Source organism: Macaca thibetana, chromosome 2, assembly GCF_024542745.1.
Source record: "Macaca thibetana thibetana isolate TM-01 chromosome 2, ASM2454274v1, whole genome shotgun sequence".
NCBI lineage: Eukaryota > Metazoa > Chordata > Mammalia > Primates > Cercopithecidae > Macaca > Macaca thibetana.
The window spans coordinates 90,337,527-90,354,065 of NC_065579.1; the positions used below are offsets into that span (position 1 = coordinate 90,337,527).

General features: G+C 41.3%; 1 long non-coding RNA gene across 1 annotated transcript in view; it reads left to right on the forward strand.

Moving 5' to 3' along the window:
• The window catches only part of LOC126948464 (uncharacterized), a 37,086-nt gene extending 20,972 nt beyond the window's left edge, over positions 1–16,114 (forward strand). Inside the window, exons 2-3 of the long non-coding RNA XR_007723462.1 lie at positions 7,971–8,130; positions 16,011–16,114. This is a non-coding gene — a long non-coding RNA (uncharacterized LOC126948464). The remainder of the gene's footprint in view (positions 1–7,970; positions 8,131–16,010) is intronic.
• Positions 16,115–16,539: the final 425 nt, after the last annotated feature.

Genomic DNA, 16,539 nt, shown 5'->3' on the forward strand with positions numbered 1-16,539 from the left:
AGTGAGCTGAGATCGCGCCATTGCACTCCAGCCTGGGCAACAAGAGAGAAACTGTCTCAAAAAAAAAAAAAAAAAAATCATAACAAGTGAGATTTGACCCCCACAAAGCACAGGCTTACATGGCAAACACCCAGAATTATGTGGTGGCAGTGGTCATGATGAAGGTGATGTGGGATTGGTAACAGTAGTGATGGTGGAAATGATGGTGGTCTGATGGAGGTAGAGGTGACGATGGAGATGAGAATGACAATAATTACAACAATGAGGGGGTGGTGGCCATGATGGTGTTGGTGGTTGTAGTGGTAGAAATGGCAGTGATGGTGGTAAGGGAGGACAGTGGGAGGTGGTAGTGGAGGTAGAGGTGGCAATGATGGTGGTAGTGGAAGTAGTAAGGCCAGTGGTGGAAGCAATGTTGGCAGAGGAGGTAATGATGGTCAGTGATGAAGGTAGTGGTGGTAATGGTGGTTGGAGATGAAGGTAGAGATGAAGGAGGAGGTACAAGGGTGATAATGGTGGTTAGAGATGGAGAGGGAGGAAATACTAGAGGAGGAGGCAAGGATAAAGGTGGAAATTGGGGTAGGGGTGATCTTGGGGGAGAAAGAGTGTCTTACTGTCTAAGATTTAGTGCAGGTTGGAGTCCCCAAAGCCTGACGTGGCAGTGCACACGGGGAAAGCCCCAGGCCCAGTATCGGCAGAGTGTGATTTCCTTCCCAGATGCTACAGGTGGGTTTGTTTGTCCCCTCCAAATCTCATGTTGAAATCTGATTCCCAATGTTGAGGTGGACTTCATGGGAGGCGTTTGGGTCATGAGCTGGTTGGGTCTTGGGTGGACCCCTCATGAGTAGATAATACCTCCCTGAGTCAGAGGGTAGGGAGCGTGTTGGCTGAGTTCTCACTGTTTTAGCTCCCATGAGAGCTGGTTGTTAAAAAGAGCCTGGCACCACACCCCTCTCTTGCTTCCTGTCTTGCCACTTTATCTCTGCATATGCCAGCTCTACTTCGCCTTCTGCCATGAACGAAAGCAGCCTGAGGCCCTTACCGGAAGCAGATGCTGCTGCCACGCTCCTTGTTATATGGCCTGTAGAACCATGAGCCAAATAAATCTCTTTTCTTTGTAAATTACCCAGCCTCAGGTTTTCCTTTATATCAATAGCAACATAAATGGACTAAGACACCGGGACACTAAACAATTGTCCAGATTGTCCCAGGGTAATTCATCCCTGTGAGGAGAATGAATAAATCCATAGCTGTCTCCTGGCCTGTATCACTAAGGGTGCTGCTTGGCTCTGGTGTCTGCCTGGGCTGGAATCCTGCATGCCAAAACCATTGGCCTTCATTCCCATGTGGCCAGGGGATAGAGCCTTCAGGCCTGGTAGAGTTATCTAAGTTATGTGGGAATGCTTATGATGGAAACACTCAGGTCCACACACTCTAACACATTTCCTCTGATAGGCACATATATACTCACACACTCTGACACATCTACACATATATATCTACACACACACACAGAGAGTTTCTGCAGAAGCTCATGCTCTTTGTCTTTAGAGCCAGTAGACAGACGATGGAGTGTGTGCTTAATGTGCAACATGTCCACCTCCACCATCCTGATCTGGAGTGGTTACGTAGCGCTGGCAGCTTTGCCACTGACTCAGCCACTGAGACACCACCAGTGAAGAAAAATTATGTTGTTTGCCTCTCTGAAGTGAGAGCACACCAGATGAAGGCTCACAAAGGGGGGCCTTGACAGCAGATATTGATGGCCCTCGACTTACCTCCAGGCTTGCCTTCTGTTTCGTTCTAGCAACCCTCTCATCTGTCAGGAGTAATATATGGGATATTTGATGAAAGCATCCTCCATTCTGTGTTATCTGTATTGCCTTGTATGGCTCACTGGCTTCCCTTCGGAAGTGGCTAGTTGCAAGGCTGGCTTAGTATAGCCTTGACCCATGAGACTCCTGCTGTTTATTATGCTCCACCGTACTCCTTCCCCACAAAAATATGTGTGGTTCATACTCCATGCACCCCTCTATCCACCACCTCAAGTGCTCCCAGCAGTACCACCCAAATCATAGATTCACTGAAGTGCCTTTCTTTAATACGATTTCTTACTTCCTTGCATGGAGTAAGTAATAATCTCTAGAGCAAGAAGGCAGAAGAGCATGTGAATGTCATTCCTTCTTTGGTGCCTGGTGCTTAGGCAGCATTTAGAACATGTGTGTTCAATGAAAGGCATGAGGGCTGGGGGATACAGGTGTGGAAGCTCTGCTGTGTTTTCAAGGCCACATTAACCACGGTGTAGGGTAAGAGTCAACCCAAAACTTGGACAGGCTCCAGGAACAGATACCCCAACTCAACAAAACCACATCATACATACAGTTTCCTAGGTCTGCAGGCTGTAAAGACAGTCACCAGGCAGCCCCTGCCTGGATGACTTTGCACAAGACAATGGCACATGTTGGTATCTAGCAGTTCTCCAGAGACCCAATTTTAATGGTTTCTTTTATATCCTAATTGCCTCCATGAAAACAAGTCAGCCCATGACAACTATAGCCTTTTGAAATTCTGGATAGTGACTCAGAGATTAGCCAGAAACCATACAATGTCATCTGCAGGCACAAAGCTTAGACACTGTATGTGCCTGGCAACAATGTCTCTGCCATCCTGCCTAAATTCCACCCTAGATACAAGGAAAGGCCCTCAAATTCCAGTGAACCAAAGAAGAAAAGGCAAGTTTTAAGGAAATTGCTTTCCTAAAAATATAATACCCAGACTCTCTGTAGGAAATTCTGCTGGTTGCCAAAGAATTTACCAACTGAATCCTGATTTTTTTCAAGGATCCACCCATTACCAACTTGGGGCATTGAACTGGCGTCTGTTTCTGGTTCAGGTATGGGAATGTGTATTTGATGCCTTCATTGATACGCAGATTGCATCGTGCCTGGGCCTCCAGTTATGTCAGATAATACATTTCCTTATTGTTTCAGTCAGTTCGGTTCAATACGTTAGGCTCCTCACAGCCACAAAGATACTAAGCGAGATACTTTGCAATGCTAGCTGGAGAGGAAGATTCTCCAGGTGAAAAGAGGTAGAGAACAACACAGCCCTGCTTTTCTTTCCAGAAGGTCACCTCCCATGGTGACCTCAGAGAGTGCTGCTCCTCTTTAATGCCCCAACCGCAATCCTTTTATAAGCTCCTCCACTCATAGAGCAGAGGGCAGGCTGGAGTATTTAAACAACTCTATCCCAATGCTCTGGGATATCAATAGGAAAACAAGCATGGAGAATAATTTGTAACTAGATAATCTGGTTTTCAATATATGACTTGGTTTTCTTCAGATTGTGGCATTGGTTTTCATTCAGTCTTTACATGATGGGCTCCACCTAGCATCATAGAGTCATGCCTTAGAGATCTATACTCTTTGACATCTAGACTGGAAGTGTGTGCATGTGAGAGACAGGGAATTCTCTCTCCCACTTCTCAGTTTCCTGTCTCAGGTCCTGCCTCTTCCTACACAATGACTGACTCAGGAAAGGCCACATTTCCCAGTTATAGGAAGAGGTTCTACTTAAGGCCACAATAGTTGCCTACCTGAATGAATATTTATTGAATAATGAATGAGAAGAAAACTCCATCCCAGTTCAAGACAATGACTCCAGCACTGATACAAGAGCCAGAAATAGGCTATAAGGAGGGGGTAGGAGGATTATTATAAGACATCTAGTGAGTCATACCTTTCCACCTACTGTGGACCCCCAGATCATCTGGGCCCATGCCTCTATAGCCCATGTTGAGTGCAACATGAAGAGGCATTGCAGCACATCTCCTCCAACCCATATTGGCAGTGGAGTGTGGTAGGAGTGGAATACGGGCCCACTACCTGGCCTTGATCCCTTTTCTGCCATCTGCTTGTTGTGTGAACTTAAGCAAGTTAATTAGTTCTATGGGCCTCAGTTTCTTCTTCTGCAAGCCTACTATACATGTTGCCATGATGATTAAAAAGATAAAGTATATACCTGTGCCTGGCACACTAGCAGTTTCCTAATATGTGGTAGTTATAGTTATTAGTAACCACTTAGCCAGTGTCCCACTTCTTTCCTTAACCTATTTCAGACACTCCCAGCTATCTCTTTGTAGCTCATTCTTCTGTTGATCCTCAATGTTATCCTCAGATTTGGCACACAAATTATTCCTTCCCAAGTTCCAATACAGGTGTTTACAATGTCCCACAAACATTCTTGGAGAAAGACCTCTGGCACCTCCAGACCCTAGAACTCTTCTTGTTTAGATGTGACCCTGGGTGCACTTCTACCCATCACATCTAGACAGGACTCTGGTGGCAGCCAGAAAAGACTGTCCCCAGGTTAAAAAAGAGCCCAGGAGGCAGCCCCTGAGGAAATGTTGGAGAGGCGCATGGATCTCACTTGAGCTTTTGTCATCTCAACGATATGACTGTACCGAATGGAAGACCCCCATGCCAGCTTGGAGAGGAAGCAACTGGGCATGGCCAATATGCTAAAGAGTTTGATCTTTCTCAATAAGGCCAGTCTGCCTGGGGTGGATCAGAGCCAACAGAATCTTCTGGGGCTACTAAAGCCAGATGCCTTTCTTTTTTTTTTTTTTTTTTTTATTTTTTTTTTTTTATTTTTTATTTATTTATTAATTAATTATTTATTTATTTTTTATTATTATTATACTTTAAGTTCTAGGGTACATGTGCATAACGTGCAGGTTTGTTACATATGTATACTTGTGCCATGTTGCTGTGCTGCACCCATCAACTAGTCAGCACCCATCAACTCGTCATTTTCATCAGGTATTACTCCCAATGCAATCCCTTCCCCCCCTCCCCCCTTCCCATGATAGGCCCTGGTGTGTGATGTTCCCCTTCCCGAGTCCAAGTGATCTCATTGTTCAGTTCCCACCTATGAGTGAGAACATGCGGTGTTTGGTTTTCTGTTCTTGTGATAGTTTGCTAAGAATGATGGTTTCCAGCTGCATCCATGTCCCTACAAAGGACACAAACTCATCCTTTTTTATGGCTGCATAGTATTCCATGGTGTATATGTGCCACATTTTCTTAATCCAGTCTGTCACTGATGGACATTTGGGTTGATTCCAAGTCTTTGCTATTGTGAATAGTGCCGCAATAAACATACGTGTGCATGTGTCTTTATAGCAGCATGATTTATAATCCTTTGGGAATATACCCAGTAATGGGATGGCTGGGTCATATGGTACATCTACTTCTAGATCCTTGAGGAATCGCCATACTGTTTTCCATAATGGTTGAACTAGTTTACAATCCCACCAACAGTGTAAAAGTGTTCCTATTTCTCCACATCCTCTCCAGCACCTGTTGTTTCCTGACTTTTTAATGATCGCCATTCTAGCTGGTGTGAGATGGTATCTCATTGTGGTTTTGATTTGCATTTCTCTGATGGCCAGTGATGAAGAGCATTTTTTCATGTGTCTGTTGGCTGTATGAATGTCTTCTTTTGAGAAATGTCTGTTCATATCCTTTGCCCACTTTTTGATGGGGTTGTTTTTTTCTTGTAAATTTCTTTGAGTTCTTTGTAGGTTCTGGATATTAGCCCTTTGTCAGATGAGTAGATTGCAAAAATTTTCTCCCATTCTGTAGGTTGTCTGCTCACTCTGATGGTAGTTTCTTTTGCTGTGCAGAAGCTTTTTAGTTTAATTAGATCCCATTTGTCAATTTTGGCTTTTGCTGCCGTTGCTTTTGGTGTTTTAGACATGAAGTCTTTGCCCATGCCTATACTACAAGGCTACAGTAACCAAAACAGCATGGTACTGGTACCAAAACAGAGATATAGACCAATGGAACAGAACAGAGTCCTCAGAAATAATACCACACATCTACAGCCATCTGATCTTTGACAAACCTGAGAGAAACAAGAAATGGGGAAAGGATTCCCTATTTAATAAATGGTGCTGGGAAAATTGGCTAGCCATAAGTAGAAAGCTGAAACTGGATCCTTTCCTTACTCCTTATACGAAAATTAATTCAAGATGGATTAGAGACTTAAATGTTAGACCTAATACCATAAAAACCCTAGAGGAAAACCTAGGTAGTACCATTCAGGACATAGCCAGATGCGTTTCAATGGGTTTTGCCATTGATCTTAATCAATATAAGTAGGCAGAAACTGGACTGATAAATAAAAAACAATCCTGGCCTGAAAGGCTTATGTTCAGAAATCCTCACCATTTCAAATAAATTTACCCAGTATTTGCAGTGTATCTCCCATGAACCAGTCACTAACTATATTTGGCCATGTGATTACAAAGATGAGTAAAAGGCACTTCTGTTCTGGAGAGGCTCAGAGCCTCCAGAGAGAGGCAGGGGTGTGGGAGGACGGGGGCAGAGTAGGGTAATAATGATTATAGATTCCAAGACGGGGCATAAATGAGGTGCAAAGGGTACACTAAGGAGTTCACCTGGGAGTAGGAGGTCAGAAACGTCTTCACAGAGGAAGTGACTCACATATCAGTTCCATGATATTTATTGACTGACAAAACAGCACTAATTTCTGTGCTAAGGGATTTTACAGGCATTCTCCCATTTATACTTCACAAAAATCTTATGAAGTAGATATTATTCCTGATTTTCAAAGATGTGAAAAGGTAAGTCCAAAAGTTGCATGGCTAAACATGATATTGGAGCTTTGACAGGATTTTAACTCTCAGTCTGACCACTCAAGGGCCCTAACTTCGGGGCCTTGTTTTGCCCATGCACATAAGCCTTAGTTATATAAGGAGATGCCTAGATGTCTACTCTTCATTCTGGTGACAGTAAAATACATGCAAATGAAACTCACAGACAGAGTAGCTAAGGTAAACCTCCCTCCCTCATATCCCTATACTCTCTCAGTTTTAAAGGCATTGAACTTGACAAAAAAAAAATTCTTTGCCCTCCAAAGCCACTATTCTTCTCTGTTCCATTACATTGGCCTTGAAATTGACAAAGGAAGGCCTATTGCCAAGGAAGTCAGAATAGAATGGGCTGGGGAGGGAGTAGGAGAGGAAGGGAGAGTGGAGAGAGGAAAGAGTCGTACTTGGGCTGTGAGGACTGAGGGTTGGGGGAAGTAAGGAGAGAGTGAGAGTGGAGGCAGTGACACAATCAAATGGGGAGAGTGAAGAGAAGTTAGACCAGAGAATCAGGGCGAATGAGCAGAAAGAGCCATAGCCAGGCTCAAAAAGGATACACAAGGAGGGACCACACAGCCGGGTTCTCTCTCCTGAGATAATTTCCATAGATTCAGTCAATCCTGGTTACTCTTGCCTTGATATTTGTGTCCCAGACCTGAAGGCCTCATTAGGGGATACTGTGCTGGTTCTTAAAAAAATACAGACTCAAGTAACGGAAGTACTGGTTTCTGGGGGAAGGGGACTCATTAAACCTAATTTCACTAAGCCCCAATCTCTCCATCAGTGAAGGAGGGGATTGACCGAGTTTATCTCTAGGGACCTTTTCAACTTTGGTTTTCCAGGATTATTGAGACTGCCCATTTTCCCTGGATTTAGTTGGAGAGAAAGGAGACTAAGAGCCTGGGAACTTGAGCCAACTCTGCACGTGCATAGGAAGAAGCATCAGATTTAAGACAGAATCAATACACTGGCTTGGGGCTACAATTACCAAACATGTTATTTAAGGAAGGTTGTCTTAGTCCTACTCTCATTCACGTAGCTTTCCCAAAATTCTTTTGTCACTGTATTTCCTTTTTCTCAAATATAGTAACCTCTAACTGAACATTTATCCAGAGGCAGAAAAAGCTGCTGTAGTGTGTAAGTCTCTAGCCCAGCAGGGCAGGCTGAGTAGTGTCCCTCAAAGTGATTAGGTCCAAATCGTGGTACCCATAAAGGCCACTTCACTTGGAAAAAGAGTTTTTGCAGATGTGATTAAGTTAAATTTTTAAATTTAATTTTCTTGTATTATTTTATTTTTTAGTAGAGATGGAGTCTCGCTATTGCCCAGGTTGATCTTGAACTGGCCTCAAATGATCTATCCACCTCAGCCTCCCAAAGTGCTGGGATTACAGACATGAACCACTGTGCCTGGAGATGGAGTTAAAAATTCTGAGAAGAGGAGATTATTCTGGATTGTCTAGGTGAGCCCTAAATGCAATCTCATCTGTCCTTATAAATGGGAGACAGAGGGAGATTTGACACACACGGAGGAGAAGGCCATTTGAGGACGCTGGCCTTGAAGGCTGGAATGAGTGATGCAGGCACAAGCCAAGGAATGCCGGTAGCCACTGGAAGCTGGACAGGGCAAGGAAAAAATGCTCCACTAGAACCTCCAGAGGGATTGTGGCCCTGTGGACACTTTGATTTCCACCCAGTAATACTGATTTTGGACTTCTGATCTCCACAATTATAGGACAATAAACTTGCTTTTAGGACACTAAGTTTGTTACAATTTATTACAGCAGCCATATGAAACTAATACACTCAGTCTCATCCCACCCCCAATACCTATGTGTTCTTCTGCATCCATACCCTGCATTCTGAACATACCATGGGCCTGCCGTTTCCCTTGGAAGGGTGGGGTATCATCTTGACCCTCTGGATGAGCTGTAATTTATAAACAAACAAACAAACAAACAAACAAAAAAAAAAGCCATGGACCTGAAGGTAGGATGAAGACTTGAATTGGAAATCCAGTTTGTCACTTATTGGTGATGGACAGAGGACTTAACCTCTCCAAGTCTGTTTTCTCATCTGTAAAACAGGAATGACAATCCCTGACTAGCTCGTTGTTGTCATGTTAGGGCTACATGATATAATGGACTTAAAGACTGTTTCTTACAAAGACTGTTTCTTACCTTTAAAGCTTGACATATTCATGCCAGGAATCATTTACTGATTTCATTAAATCGTGTTTCCTGGACATAATTCTGGGCAGATTCCTACTGATATCAGCACACAATCCTGAGGAAATGCAATTCAGGGTCAGGTTAGGAAAAACTTTTGTGGCCCTTGCTAGACTTGACATTCCCCAATGCTTGTTTTCTCTAATTCTGTGTGACAGGAAGCAGTGGGACAACAAGGTGTGAATGATCTAAAGGAGGGTTGATGGATGTGAACCCTTTCCCAGGCCCTCTACACTGGAGTAACTGACATGATTTATCTACAAACTTGGTCAAGACCATAAAAATCCTCAGTGTACTCATGACCTTAGCACCACCAAGGTGAAAGGATGTGGCATAAATCCAATAACTTGTGGATAATCTCTTATTTGCTTTGTATCTCTAGTACCTAGGTTGGAAGGCCCAATAAATGTTTGTTGGATGAATGAAGGAATGGGTAGATATATGAATAAATTATTAAAGAAAGGGAATGAGTCCTGAACATCCACATAACCTCCAAACCACAACCTTCTCATATCCTCCAATGTTTGTTCTGACTATATGTTTAGGTTTTAGCTTATGTTCCCCTGTCTTGCACTGTCTCCCTGGATCTCTGTTCTGAGCTTGGCTGGGACAAACTTTCGCAAGTCTCCATCAAGAGTCACTGCCGGATCAAACACACAATGAGGAAAGAAAACTACAGGCCAATAGTCCTCATGAATATAGATGCAAACTCCTCAACAAAATACTAGCAGACCAAATCTAGCAACACATCAAAAAGTTAATTCATCACAGTTAAGTAGGTTCTATTCATGGGATGCAAGGTTAGTTTAACATACGCAAATCAATAAATGTGATTCACCACATAAACAAAATTAAAAACAAAAACCATATGATCATCTCAGTAGCTGTGGAAAAAGTTTTGTATAAAATCCAAAATTCTTTCATGATAAAAACCCTCAACAAACCAGGCATCGAAGGAACATACCTCAAAATAATAAGAGCCATCTATGACAAACCCACAGCCAACACCATACGGAACAGGCAAAAGCTGAAAGCATTCCTCTTAAGAACAGGAACAAGACAAGGATGCCCACTCTCACTCCTCCTATTCAACATAGTACTGGAATTCCTAGCCAGAGCAATCAAGCAAGAGAAAGAAATAAAATCATCCGAATAGGAAAAGAAGAAGTTGAATTATCTCTCTTCACTGATGATATAATTCTATACCTAGAAAACCCTAAAGACTCCATCTAAAGGCTTGTAAAACTAATAAATGACTTCAGTAAAGTTTCAGGATACAACATCAATGTACAGAAAATTAGCAGCATTTTTCAGGAATGCTTTGGGGGATTTAAAAAAAACACAAATCAGTAGCATTTCTATACACAAATAATGTTCAAGCTGAGAGCCAAATCAAGAACACATTTCCATTTTCAAAAACTATAAAAAGAAAAAAGACCTAGGAATACATTTAACCAAGGAGGTGAAAGATTTCTACAAGGAGAACTACAAAGCTGAAGGAAATCATACACAATACAAACAAATGGAAAAATATTCCATACTCATAAGCTGGAAGAATCAATATTGTTAAAATGGCCATACTGTCCAAAGCAATCTACAGATTCAATACTATTCCTATCAAACTACCAATGTCATTATTTGCAGAACAAGAAAATACTATTCTAAAATTCATGTGGAACCAAAAGAGAGCCCAAATACCCAAAGCAATCCTAAGCAAAAAGAACAAAGCGGGAAGTATCACATTACCCAAATTCAGATGATAGTGTAAGACCACAGTAACCAAAATAGCATGGTACTGGTATGAAAACAAACCCACAAACCAATGGAACAGAATAGAGAACCCAGAAATAAAGCTGCACACCTACAGCCATCTGATCTTTGACAGTGTCAACAAAAATAAGCAATGCTGAAAGGTCTCCCTATTCAATAAATAATGCAGAGATAACTAGCTGGGCATATGCAGAAGATTAAAACTGAACCCCTTCCTTATATGTTATACAAAAATTAACTCAAGATGGATTAAAGATTTAAAAGTAAGATTTTGAACTATAAGAATCTCAGAAGAAAACCTAGGAAATAGCATTTTGGACATAGGCCTTGGGAAAGAATTTATGACTAAGTTCTCAGGAGCTATTATAACAAAAACAAAAATTGACAAGTGTGACCTAGTTAAACTAAAGAGCTCCTGCACAGCAAAGGAAACTCTCAACAGAGTAAACAGACAAACTACACAACGGGAGAAAATATTCGCAACCATGCATCCAATAAAGGTCTAATATCCAGAATCTATAAGGAACTTAAACAACTGAACAAGCAAAAAACAACCCCATTAAAAAGTGGGCAAAAGACATGAACAGACACTTCTCAAAAGAAGACATATAGGTGGCCAACAAACATGCAAAAATGTTCCACATTATTAATTACTGGAGAAATGCAAATCAAAACCACAATGAGATACCATCCCACAACAGTCAGGATGTCTATTATTCAAAAGTCAAAACATAAAAGATGCTGGCAAAACTTCAGAGAAAAGGGAATGGTTATACACTATTGATGGAAATGTAAATCAGTTCAGCCACTGTGGCAAACAGTTTGAAGATGTCTCAAAGAACTGAAAACAGAACTACCATTCAACACAGGAATCTCATTACTGGGTGTATATCCAGAAGAACATAAATCATTCTACCAAAATGACACATACACTCATATGTTCATCACAGCACTATTCACAATTGCAAAGATATGGAATCCACCTACATGCCCGTGAATGGTGGATTGAATAAAGAAAATATGGTACATATACACCACGGAATATTATGCAGCCATGAAAAAGAACCAAATCATGTCCTTTGAAGCAACATGGATGCAGCTGGAGGCCCTTATCCTGTGTAAATTAACCCAGGAACAAAAAGTCAAATACTGCATATTATCATTTGTAAGCAGGAGCTAAACATTGAGTACATATGGACATAAAGATGGGAAAAATAGACTCTAGGACTACTAGAGGGGATGAGAGGGAGGGCTAAAAAACTATTGGCCGGGTGCGGTGGCTCATGTCTGTAATCCCAGCACTTTGGGAGGCTGAGGTGGGCAGATCACTTGAGTTCAGGAGTTTGAGACCAGCCTGGCCAACATGGTGAAACCCGGTCTCTACCAAAAATACAAAAAATCAGCTGGGAGTAGTGGCATGTTCCTGTAATCTCAGCTACTTGGGAGACTGAGGCAGGAAAATCAGCTTGAACCTGTGAGGCGGAGGTTGCAGTGAGCTGAGACTGCACAACTGTACTCCAGCTTGGGTGACAGAGCAAGACTCTGTCTCAAAAAAACCAAAAAGCCAAAAAACAAAAACCCAAAAAAACTAACTCTTGGGTACTATACTCACTAGCTGGAATCAATTATACCTCAAACCTGAACATCACACAATATAACTATGTAACAAACCTGATGTGCCACCTGAATCTAAAATAAAAGTTGAAATTATTCAAAATAAAACTACTTCTTTGGGAAGAAAGGAGTCACTGCCAAGACCCATAAGCACTGTCCATGGTCTTACCCTGCATCTACTGGTTACCTGTAATCACCATCCACGTGAGTTTCCAACCACTCCCTGTACTGGGCCCCACCGGTGCACAGCCAGCCCTAGTTATCTGAGGGCAGTACCCTCTCTGTCTTATATTCTTGAACAGGTTATTTGCACCTTAGAACCATCAACTCCAGCAGAATTAGGGTTTCTCAACTTCTATCTCACCCTTTCTTTCTCCTGGGTCACTGTGGTTCCCTCAGATTTCAGTAGAGACATGATTGAGAGTGAAAATAGGACCAAACATTTCTATAGATCAAATGGGATTTTTGAGAAACCTGATTTTCAAGTAAGAGATGTTCATTGTATAGAGCTTGGAAAGTACATAAAAGCATAAAGCATTAGGAAAAAGTAATCATATTTTCACCATCTTGAGTCAATCACTGTGAACATTCTTGTACATGTCTTTCTAGTCTTTTCTGTAATTTTTACATAATTAAGATCATAGAATATGTACAATTTAAACCTTGTTCTTTAAATTTATTTTGTACAAATCATTTCTCATATTGTTAAAAATTCTCCAAAAATGTAATTTTTAACATTTGCATAAAATTCCTCAACCTCATATTGATTGCAATTTATAGGTATGATCCACAGGCTGACTTTCCCTTATTCCTCCGGCTCTGTCCTATTTTCTTTGTTCCCTGTAGAATTGCAGAATTCAGCATTTCTTTGTGTCCCGTAAGAAGAATTAGTTCACTCCAAAGCATTGAGGGTAATACAGACTTGTACTGAAGATCCCACAGGGAAGATGTGAGAAAGATTTTACCTGGTATATCCTATGCAAACAAATTTAGTAAATACATCTCTTAACCACTTCTGATTTATATTAAATCAGAAGCCTCTACGTGGCTAGAGGCGTTTTCCCCCCATTTCTTCTTTCCTTCTTCCTAGATACCACCTCCACCCCTTCATATTTTTTAACTGCTCTTATAAGGAAGAGCTCCTAGTTTCACACACTTACCTTTGTCTTGAGACTGACGAAAACAGAAAAGGTCTGACCACCTAGACCCACCTACCTTTCTAAAAAGGCAATAGAGGCCAGGTGCGGTGGCTCACGCCTGTAATCCCAGCACTTTGGGAAGCCGAGGAGGGTGGATCACGAGGTCAGGATATCGAGACCATTCTGGCTAACGTGGCAAAACCCCCTCGCTACTAAAAATACAAAAAAAGTCAGGCGTGGTGGTGGGCGCCTGTAGTTCCAGCTACTCGGGAGGCTGAGGCAGGAAAATGGCGTGAACCTGGGAGGCAGAGCTTGCAGTGAGCCGAGATGGCGCCACTGCACTCCAGCCTAGGCGACAGAGTGAGACTCCGTCTCAAAAAAAAAAAAAAAAAAAAGTGGGCAATAGAGTGACAGTCATCTGATCTTTGAATAGGCCTTCGAAACCCGCCCTCATTCCAATTGATCTCACTTATCATCATCAAAATGTTTCTTCCAGGACATAAAATGCTTTCCTAAGAGTAAATGGCTTTCTCAATTTTATTACATTGATGTGTAATAAAATCTCCTTGATTTGTTTTTCATGGAATCAATTCTTTTTAATTTAGGTCTGAATAGAAAATTTTTGTTTTAAAAAAGAAATAGAAAACTGTTCATGAAATTTGGAACCTGTATAAATGAATTCCATAGATACCCCAAAAACAGTTGTACCCATCAACTCTAACCAAAGGAATTTGATTAGAAGAGGGGGAAGAGAGATTACTTACATAAAACAACTCCAGTCCATAGACACTTGGTGAAAGAAGAAGTTGTACCTCACTGGCTGGTAGTCTAAAGAAATTCAGGTTACATTAGCAAATACAATCACATTTCAAAATATTGTAATGTGATTTTTATTTTAAGAGTGCATTATACAAATTGCTTTCATGTACATATTTTGCAAAGCTTACAACTCTACAAGGTAGGCAGGATCTCTATTTTTCAGGAAGCGAAGATTGTGAAGGGAAGAAAATAGGCATCAAATAGCACGGCCAAGGCCATATAGCCAGAAAACAGCAGAGCCAGTATTCAAACCCAAGTATTTAAAAAATAATAATAATAACTTTAAGTTTAGTGGTACGTGTGCAGGTTTGTTTTATAGGTAAACTCATGTCACGGCAGTTTGTGGTACAGATTATTTTATCACCCAGGCATTAAACCTAGTACCCATTAATTATTTTTTCTGATCCTTTCCCTCTTCCTACCTTTCATCCTCCAATAGGACCCAGCGTATGTCATTCCCCATGTGTTCTCATCATTTATCTCCCAATTATAAGTGAGAACATACAATATTTGTTTTTCTGTTCCTGAGTTTGTTTGTGAAGGATAATGGCCTCCAGCTCCATCCATGTTCTTGCAAATGACATGATCTTGTTCTTTTTTTATGGCTGCATAATATTCCATGGTGTATATGTATCACATTTTCTTTATCCAGTCTACCATTAATGGGCATTTAGGTTGATTCCATGTCTTTGCTATTGTCAATAGTGCTGCAATAAATGCATGTGCCTTTATAATAGAATGATTTCTATTCCTTTGGTTATATACCCAGTAATGGAATTGCTGGGTTGAATGGTGTTTCTGTTTTTAGGTCTTTGAGGAGTCACCACATTATCTTCCTCAATGGTTGAAATAATTTACATCCCCACCAATAGTGTATAAGCATTCTTTTTTCTTTGCAACCTTGCCAGCATCTGTTATTATTTGACTTTTTAATAATAGCCTTTCTGACTGTTGTGAGTTGGTATATTATTATGGTTTTGATTTGTATTTTTCTAACGATCAGTGATGTTGAACTTTTTTCATGTGATTGTTGGCCACATGTATGTCTTCTTTTGAGAAGTATCTGTTCATGTTCTTTGCCCACTTTTTAATGGTGTTGTTTGGTTTTCCTCTTGTAAATTTGTTTAAGTTCCTTATAGATGCTAGATATTAGACCTTTGTCAGATGCGTAGTTTGCAAAAGTTTTCGCCCATTCTGTTCCCTCTATTGATAGTTTCCTTTGCTGTGCAGAAGCTCTTCAGTTTAATTAGATCCCATTTGTCAATTTTTGCTTTCGCTGCAATTGCTTTTGGTGTCTTTGTTATGAAATCTTTGCCAGTTCCCATGTCCGGAATGGTGTTGCCTAGGTTGTCTTCCAGAATTTTTATGGTTTTTGTTTTTACATTTAAGTCTTTAATCTATCCTGAGTTAATTTTTTGTGTATGGTGTAAGGAAGGGGTCCAGTTTCAATCTTCTGCATATGGCTAGCCAGTTATCCCAGCACCATTTCTTGAATAGAAAATCCTTTCTTCATTGCTTGTTTTTGTTAGATCTGTCGAAGATCAGATAGTTGTAAGTGTGTGACCTTATTTCTGTGTTCTCTATTCTGTTCCATTGGTCTATGTGTCTGCTTTTATACAAGTTCCATGATGTTTTGCTTACTGTAGCCCTGTAGTATAGTTTCATGTCAGGTAGCATGATGCCTCCAGTTTTGTTCTTTTTGCTTAAGATTGTCTTGGCTAGTCGCAAACCCAAGTCTTCAGACTGCTTTATTCTGTTCTTTCTACCATGCAGGTTCCCATGGCAAATCCATTAAATTGCCCAAACACAGTGGTGATCAGGAGGCAAGGAAAACCAAGATGGAACAAGGTAAGCATCAATCCCTCCAACCCTCTGCTGTCCCCCAGATGCCTCATTGTCTTTGGGCAGTGAGTCATCAAGCATTGCTCTCCCACTTCTTAAATCCCTGCTTGGTGCCCTACAATCCCTCTTCAAAATGGATTGCGGAAGCTGGAATTTGTGGATGCCTCCCCTGGGGGCTGGGAGGGTGGGGTGAAGAAGGTTGCTGGTAGCTGTCCTCCTTCATCGTCCCTCTCTGAGATCATCCACCCAGCAGTTGACTTTAGGCACTAAATCCTCCAAAACACAACTCAGAGGGCAGCTTCCATGACTCCACTTCCCTTTGAAGGGCTGATGGCACCCAAGAAAAACTGCTTTCAGGTTGCTAGAGAGAATAGGGATAAAAGCTGTAATGTCTTGACCACTTAGGTGCTGGGCCCCGTGTTGGCACTTTATATGCATTCTCATATTTTATTTTTTCATG